Consider the following 9,328-nt stretch of genomic DNA (forward strand, 5'->3'; position numbering starts at 1 on the left):
GCTAAAAATGAATCACCTATCGGGAGATTTCTTCATTGTGTTTTCACCCCTTTACGTCTGCTGGAGATACAGTTCCTCTTTAAACAAGATCTGCTCAGCGCTCAGCTCCACGCAGACAGACATGTTGATGTACTTTCTGCTCAGCGCTCAGCTCCACGCTTTATACAGACATGTTGATGTACTTTCTGCTACAGCTCCACGCAGACAGACATGTTGATTGTGTTTCAATGCTCAGCGCTCAGCTCCACGCAGACAGACGTGTTTGACAATACTTTCTGCTCAGCTCCACGATAGACAGACGTGTTGACTGACTTTCTGCTCAGCGCTCAGTTCCACGTTCAGACAGACATGTTGACTCCTTTGTACTTTCTGCTCAGCGCTCAGCAATACTCCTTTATATTTGTCCTTTCATCCATTTGTTCATTAGTGTTTACAACTCACGCAGACAGACGTGTTGATGTACTTTCTGCTTTCAGCGCTCAGCCCACGCAGACAGACATGTTGATGTACTTTCTGCTCAGCTGCTCAGTTCATTAGTGTTTACAGACAGACTCCTTTGATGTACTTTCATTTGTTCATTAGCGCTACAAGCTCCTTTATAGACAGACGTGTTGATATGACTTTCTGTTCATTCAGTTTACGCTACAGCTCCTTTATCCACGCGTGATATAAGACAGACGTGTTGACAATGACTTTCTGCTCAGCGCTCAGCTCCACGCAGACAGACGTGTTGACTGACTTTCTGCTCAGCCTGCTCAGCTAACCACGCAGACAGACGTGTTTACAATGATGTACAATTCTGCTCAGCGATATCAGCTCCACGTTCATTAGTGACAGACGTACTCCTTTGATGTACTTTCTGCTCAGTGTTTACCACTTTACAGACAGATGTTTGATGGATTTCTGCTCAGCGTTTACAGCTCCACGCAGACAGACATTTGTTCATTGTGTTTTCTGCTCAGCTCCATATGACAGACGTGTTGACTAACCCCTTTCTGCTCAGCGCTCAGCTCCACGCAGACAGACATGTTGACTTATTTCTGCTCAGCGCTCAGCTCCACGCAGTTCAGACGTGTCCTGATGTACTTTCTGCTCAGCTCCACGCAGACAGACATGTTGATGTAGCCTTTAACCCCATTTGTTCAGTGCTTTAGCTCCACGCAGACAGACGTATTCCTTGATTTGTACTTTCTCTCACTCAGCTTCCACGCAGACAGACGTGTTGATGTTTACAATTACAATCTGCTCAGCTCCACGTGATACAGACATGTTGATGTACTTTCTGCTCAGCGCTCAGCTCCCATTTGCAGACAGACATGTTGATGTACTTTCTGCCCAGCTCCACGCAGTGACAGACATGTTGATGTACTGTTCTGCTCAGCGCTCAGCTCCACGCAGACAGACGTGTTGATGTACTGTTCTGCTCAGCGCTCAGCTCCTGCAGACAGACGTGTTGATGGACTTTCTGCTCAGCTCCTGTGTGTGTGCAGACAGACATGTTGTGTATACTTTCTGCTCAGCAGGCCACGCACCTGACAGACATGTTGACTGACTTTGTCTTTATTTGCTCACAGTTCACCAAAAATTGTGCAGAATTTACATCTTTAAAAAAAATCATAGAAAATAGCATAAAAAACCTTCACTTAGAAACATATTACATGACATAAGGACAACACAGGCTACTGTCACTCAGAGAGACACTACATGACATAAGGACAACACAGGACACTTAGAGACACTACATGACATAAGGACAACACAGGGTCACTTAGAGAGTGCACTGCATGACATGTGTGTGCGTGTGGACAATATGGGACACTCAGAGAGACACTACATGACATAAGGAAATGGACATCTGGGACAGGACACTCAGAGAGATCCATTCATGACATGGACAATGTCAAGGACACTTAGAGAGACACTACATGACACCCTAAGGACAATGACATGACACTTAGAGAGACACTACATGACATAAGGACAACACAGGACACTTAGAGAGACACTACATGACATAAGGCAACACAGGGATCACTTTTAGAGAGACACTACAGACATAAGGACAACACAGGACATAAGGACAACACAGGACTGCTGTCTCTCCAGAGAGACACTACATGACATAAGGACAATATGGGGCACTTAGAGAGACACTACAATGACATAAGGACAACACAGGACACTTAGAGAGACACTACATGACATAAGGACAACACAGGGTCACTTAGAGAGACACTACATGACATAAGGACAAACAGGTCACTTAGAGAGACACTACATGCCATAAGGACAACACAGGACACTTAGAGAGACACTACATGACATAAGGACAACACAGGACACTTAGAGAGACACTACATGACATAAGGACAACACAGGACACTTAGAGAGACACTACATGACATAAGGACAACACAGGACACTTAGAGAGACACTACATGACATAAGGACAACACAGGACATAAGGACAACACAGGACACTCAGAGAGACACTACATGACATAAGGACAATATGGGACACTCAGAGAGACACTACATGACATAAGGACAACACAGGACACTCAGAGAGACACTACATGACATAAGGACAATACAAGGACACTTAGAGAGACACTACATGACATAAGGACAACACAGGACACTTAGAGAGACACTACATGACATAAGGACAATGTACAGGGACACTTAGAGAGACACTACATGACATAAGGACAATACAGGACACTGGTATTAGTAGGTCCCAGAAGTTTGGGCTCTTACACTCTATTAGGTATTCCCAATATAATCCACTCTGGTGAGGTAGCCTTGGTCCCAGATCAGTTTGGGCTGTATCCACTCTGGTGAGGTAGCCTTGGTCCCAGATCAGTTTGGGCTCTATCACCTCTGGTGAGGTAGCCTTGGTCCCAGATCAGTTTGGGCTCTATCACCTCTGGTGAGGCATCCATTGCTGTCATTGGCATGACATGATAATTCCATAAAGAGTTGACATGAGAGCACAGACAGATTGGCACCCAGGCTCCTGCTACCTGCTACCAACGCTGTGGTACCCCTGTCTCTACACAGCAGGCTCCTGCTACCTGCTACCAACCCTCCATCCGTGGTACCCCTGTCTCTACACAGCAGGCTACTGCTACCTGCTACCAACTCTCCATCCGTGGTACCCCTGTCTCTACACAGCAGGCTACTGCTACCAACTCTCCATCCGTGGTACCCCTGTCTCTACACAGCAGGCTACTGCTACCAATGCTCCATCCGTGGTACCCCTGTCTCTACACAGCAGGCTACTGCTACCTGCTACCAACTCTCCATCCGTGGTACCCCTGTCTCTACACAGCAGGCTACTGCTACCTGCTACCAACTCTCCATCCGTGGTACCCCTGTCTCTACACAGCAGGCTACTGCTACCTGCTACCAACGCTGTGGTACCCCTGTCTCTACACAGCAGGCTACTGCTACCAACTCTCCATCCGTGGTACCCCTGTCTCTACACAGCAGGCTACTGCTACCAATGCTCCATCCGTGGTACCCCTGTCTCTACACAGCAGGCTACTGCTACCTGCTACCAACGCTCCATCCGTGGTACCCCTGTCTCTACACAGCAGGCTACTGCTACCTGCTACCAACCCTCCATCCGTGGTACCCCTGTCTCTACACAGCAGGCTACTGCTACCTGCTACCAACTCTCCATCCGTGGTACCCCTGTCTCTACACAGCAGGCTACTGCTACTGTCTCTACAACTCTCCATCCGTGGTACCCCTGTCTCTACACAGCAGGCTACTGCTACCAATGCTCCATCCGTGGTACCCCTGTCTCTACACAGCAGGCTACTGCTACCTGCTACCAACTCTCCATCCGTGGTACCCCTGTCTCTACACAGCAGGCTACTGCTACCTGCTACCAACCCTCCATCCGTGGTACCCCTGTCTCTACACAGCAGGCTACTGCTACCTGCTACCAACTCTCCATCCAGGTGGTACCCCTGTCTCTACACAGCAGGCTACTGCTACCTGCTACCAACTCTCCATCCGTGGTACCCCTGTCTCTACACAGCAGGCTACTGCTACCAACTCTCCATTCGTGGTACCCCTGTCTCTACACAGCAGGCTACTGCTACCAATGCTCCATCCGTGGTACCCCTGTCTCTACACAGCAGGCTACCTGCTACCAACTCTCCATCCGTGGTACCCCTGTCTCTACACAGCAGGCTACTGCTACCTGCTACCAACTCTCCATCCGTGGTACCCTGTCTCTACACAGCAGGCTACTGCTACCTGCTACCAACTCTCCATCCGTGGTACCCCTGTCTCTACACAGCAGGCTACTGCTACCTGCTACCAACTCTCCATCCGTGGTACCCCTGTCTCTACACAGCAGGCTACTGCTACCTGCTACCAACCCTCCATCCGTGGTACCCCTGTCTCTACACAGCAGGCTACTGCTACCAACTCTCCATCCGTGGTACCCCTGTCTCTACACAGCAGGCTACCTGCTACCAACTCTCCATCCGTGGTACCCCTGTCTCTACACAGCAGGCTCCTGCTACCTGCTACCAACTCTCCATCCGTGGTACCCCTGTCTCTACACAGCAGGCTACTGCTACCTGCTACCAACTCTCCATCCGTGGTACCCCTGTCTCTACACAGCAGGCTACTGCTACCTGCTACCAACTCTCCATCCGTGGTACCCCTGTCTCTACACAGCAGGCTCCTGCTACCTGCTACCAACGCTGTGGTACCCCTGTCTCTACACAGCAGGCTACTGCTACCTGCTACCAACTCTCCATCCGTGGTACCCCTGTCTCTACACAACAGGCTACTGCTACCTGCTACCAACTCTCCATCCGTGGTACCCCTGTCTCTACACAGCAGGCTACTGCTACCTGCTACCAACACAGGGAGGCTAGTACCAACGCTCCATCCGTGGTACCCCTGTCTCTACACAGCAGGCTACTGCTACCTGCTACCAACTCTCCATCCGTGGTACCCCTGTCTCTACACAGCAGGCTCCTGCTACCTGCTACCAACGCTGTGGTACCCCTGTCTCTACACAGCAGGCTACTGCTACCAACTCTCCATTCGTGGTACCCCTGTCTCTACACAGCGGGCTCCTGCTACCAACTCTCCATCCGTGGTACCCCTGTCTCTACACAGCAGGCTACCTGCTACCAACTCTCCAACGCTGTGGTACCCCTGTCTCTACACAGCAGGCTACTGCTACCAACTCTCCATCTGTGGTACCCCTGTCTCTACACAGCAGGCTACTGCTACCTGCTACCAACTCTCCATCCGTGGTACCCCTGTCTCTACACAGCAGGTTACTGCTACCAACTCTCCATCCGTGGTACCCCTGTCTCTACACAGCAGGCTACTGCTACCTGCTACCAACTCTCCATCCGTGGTACCCTGTCTCTACACAGCAGGCTACTGCTACCTGCTACCAACTCTCCATCCGTGGTACCCCTGTCTCTACACAGCAGGCTACCTGCTACCTGCTACCAACGCTCCATCCGTGGTACCCCTGTCTCTACACAGCAGGCTACTGCTACCAAGTCTCCATCCGTGGTACCCTGTCTCTACACAGCAGGCTACTGCTACCTGCTACCAACGCTCCATCCGTGTTACCCCTGTCTCTACACAGCAGGCTACTGCTACCTGCTACCAACTCCATCCATCCGTGGTACCCTGTCTCTACACAGCAGGCTACTGCTACCTGCTACCAACTCTCCATCCGTGGTACCCCTGTCTCTACACAGCAGGCTACTGCTACCAACTCTCCATCCGTGGCACCCCTGTCTCTACACAGCAGGCTACCTGCTACCAACGCTCCATCTGTGGTACCCCTGTCTCTACACAGCAGGCTACTGCTACCTGCTACCAACGCTCCATCCGTGGTACCCTGTCTCTACACAGCAGGCTACTGCTACCAACGCGGGGTCCATCCGTGGTACCCTGTCTCTACACAGCAGGCTACTGCTACCTGCTACCAACGCTCCATCCGTGGGTACCCTGTCTCTACACAGCAGGCTACTGCTACCTGCTACCAACTCTCCATCCGTGGTACCCCTGTCTCTACACAGCAGGCTACTGCTACCTGCTACCAACGCTCCATCCGTGGTACCCCTGTCTCTACACAGCAGGCTACTGCTACCAACGCTCCATCCGTGGTACCCCTGTCTCTACACAGCAGGCTACTGCTACCTGCTACCAACGCTCCATCCGTGGTACCCCTGTCTCTACACAGCAGGCTACTGCTACCTGCTACCAACTCTCCATCCGTGGTACCCCTGTCTCTACACAGCAGGCTACTGCTACCTGCTACCAACTCTCCATCCGTGGTACCCTGTCTCTACACAGCAGGCTACTGCTACCAACTCTCCATCCGTGGTACCCCTGTCTCTACACAGCAGGCTACTGCTACCTGCTACCAACTGCTCCATCCGTGGTACCCCTGTCTCTACACAGCAGGCTACTGCTACCTGCTACCAACGCTCCATCCGTGGTATTGCCCCTGTCTCTACACAGCAGGCTACTGCTACCTGCTACCAACCCTCCATCCGTGGTACCCCTGTCTCTACACAGCAGGCTACTGCTACCTGCTACCAACTCTCCATCCGTGGTACCCCTGTCTCTACACAGCAGGCTACTGCTACCTGCTACCAACGCTCCATCCGTGGTACCCCTGTCTCTACACAGCAGGCTCCTGCTACCTGCTACCAACGCTCCATCCGTGGTACCCTGTCTCTACACAGCAGGCTACTGCTACCTGCTACCAACTCTCCATCCGTGGTACCCCTGTCTCTACACAGCAGGCTACTGCTACCTGCTACCAACTCTCCATCCGTGGTACCCCTGTCTCTACACAGCAGGCAGGCTACTGCTACCAACTCTCCATCCGTGGTACCCCTGTCTCTACACAGCAGGCTACTGCTACCTGCTACCAACGCTCCATCCGTGGTACCCCTGTCTCTACACAGCAGGCTACTGCTACCTGCTACCAACTCTCCATCCGTGGTACCCCTGTCTCTACACAGCAGGCTACTGCTACCAACTCTCCATCCGTGGTACCCCTGTCTCTACACAGCAGGCTACTGCTACCAACTCTCCATCCGTGGTACCCCTGTCTCTACACAGCAGGCTACTGCTACCTGCTACCAACTCTCCATCCGTGGTACCCCTGTCTCTACACAGCAGGCTACTGCTACCTGCTACCAACTCTCCATCCGTGGTACCCCTGTCTCTACACAGCAGGCTACTGCTACCTGCTACCAACTCTCCATCCGTGGTACCCCTGTCTCTACACAGCAGGCTACTGCTACCTGCTACCAACGCTGTGGTACCCCTGTCTCTACACAGCAGGCTACTGCTACCAACTCTCCAACCGTGGTACCCCTGTCTCTAAACAGCAGGCTACTGCTACCTGCTACCAACTCTCCATCCGTGGTACCCCTGTCTCTACACAGCAGGCTACTGCTACCAACGCTCCATCCGTGGTACCCCTGTCTCTACACAGCAGGCTACTGCTACCAACTCTCCATCCGTGGTACCCCTGTCTCTACACAGCAGGCTACTGCTACCTGCTACCAACGCTCCATCCGTGGTACCCTTGTCTCTACACAGCAGGCTACTGCTACCAACTCTCCATCCGTGGTACCCCTGTCTCTACACAGCAGGCTACTGCTACCTGCTACCAACGCTGTGGTACCCCTGTCTCTACACAGCAGGCTACTGCTACCTGCTACCAACGCTCCATCCGTGGTACCCCTGTCTCTACACAGCAGGCTACTGCTACCTGCTACCAACGCTCCATCTGTGGTACCCCTGTCTCTACACAGCAGGCTACTGCTACCAACTCTCCATCCGTGGTACCCCTGTCTCTACACAGCAGGCTACTGCTACCTGCTACCAACTCTCCATCCGTGGTACCCCTGTCTCTACACAGCAGGCTACTGCTACCTGCTACCAACTCTCCATCCGTGGTACCCCTGTCTCTACACAGCAGGCTACTGCTACCTGCTACCAACGCTCCATCCGTGGTACCCCTGTCTCTACACAGCAGGCTACTGCTACCTGCTACCAACGCTGTGGTACCCCTGTCTCTACACAGCAGGCTACTGCTACCTGCTACCAACGCTCCATCCGTGGTACCCCTGTCTCTACACAGCAGGCTCCTGCTACCTGCTACCAACGCTCCATCCGTGGTACCCCTGTCTCTACACAGCAGGCTACTGCTACCTGCTACCAACGCTCCATCCGTGGTACCCCTGTCTCTACACAGCAGGCTACTGCTACCTGCTACCAACTCTCCATCCGTGGTACCCCTGTCTCTACACAGCAGGCTCCTGCTACCTGCTACCAACGCTCCATCCGTGGTACCCCTGTCTCTACACAGCAGGCTACTGCTACCTGCTACCAACTCTCCATCTGTGGTACCCCTGTCTCTACACAGCAGGCTCCTGCTACCTGCTACCAACGCTCCATCCGTGGTACCCCTGTCTCTACACAGCAGGCTACTGCTACCAACCCTCCATCCGTGGTACCCCTGTCTCTACACAGCAGGCTACTGCTATCTGCTACCAACGCTCCATCCGTGGTACCCCTGTCTCTACACAGCAGGCTACTGCTACCTGCTACCAACGCTCCATCCGTGGTACCCCTGTCTCTACACAGCAGGCTACCTGCTACCAACTCTCCATCCGTGGTACCCCTGTCTCTACACAGCAGGCTACTGCTACCTGCTACCAACTCTCCATCCGTGGTACCCCTGTCTCTACACAGCAGGCTACTGCTACCTGCTACCAACCCTCCATCCGTGGTACCCCTGTCTCTACACAGCAGGCTACTGCTACCAACTCTCCATCCGTGGTACCCCTGTCTCTACACAGCAGGCTACTGCTACCAACGCTCCATCCGTGGTACCCCTGTCTCTACACAGCAGGCTACTGCTACCTGCTACCAACTCTCCATCCGTGGTACCCCTGTCTCTACACAGCAGGCTACTGCTACCTGCTACAAACGCTCCATCCGTGGTACCCCTGTCTCTACACAGCAGGCTACTGCTACCTGCTACCAACCCTCCATCCGTGGTACCCCTGTCTCTACACAGCAGGCTACTGCTACCTGCTACCAACGCTCCATCCGTGGTACCCCTGTCTCTACACAGCAGGCTACTGCTACCAACTCTCCATCCGTGGTACCCCTGTCTCTACACAGCAGGCTACTGCTACCAACGCTCCATCCGTGGTACCCCTGTCTCTACACAGCAGGCTACTGCTACCAACTCTCCATCCGTGGTACCCCTGTCTCTACACAGCAGGCTACTGCTACCAAC

This window comes from Oncorhynchus nerka, unplaced genomic scaffold (genome assembly GCF_034236695.1).
Source record: "Oncorhynchus nerka isolate Pitt River unplaced genomic scaffold, Oner_Uvic_2.0 unplaced_scaffold_1035, whole genome shotgun sequence".
NCBI lineage: Eukaryota > Metazoa > Chordata > Actinopteri > Salmoniformes > Salmonidae > Oncorhynchus > Oncorhynchus nerka.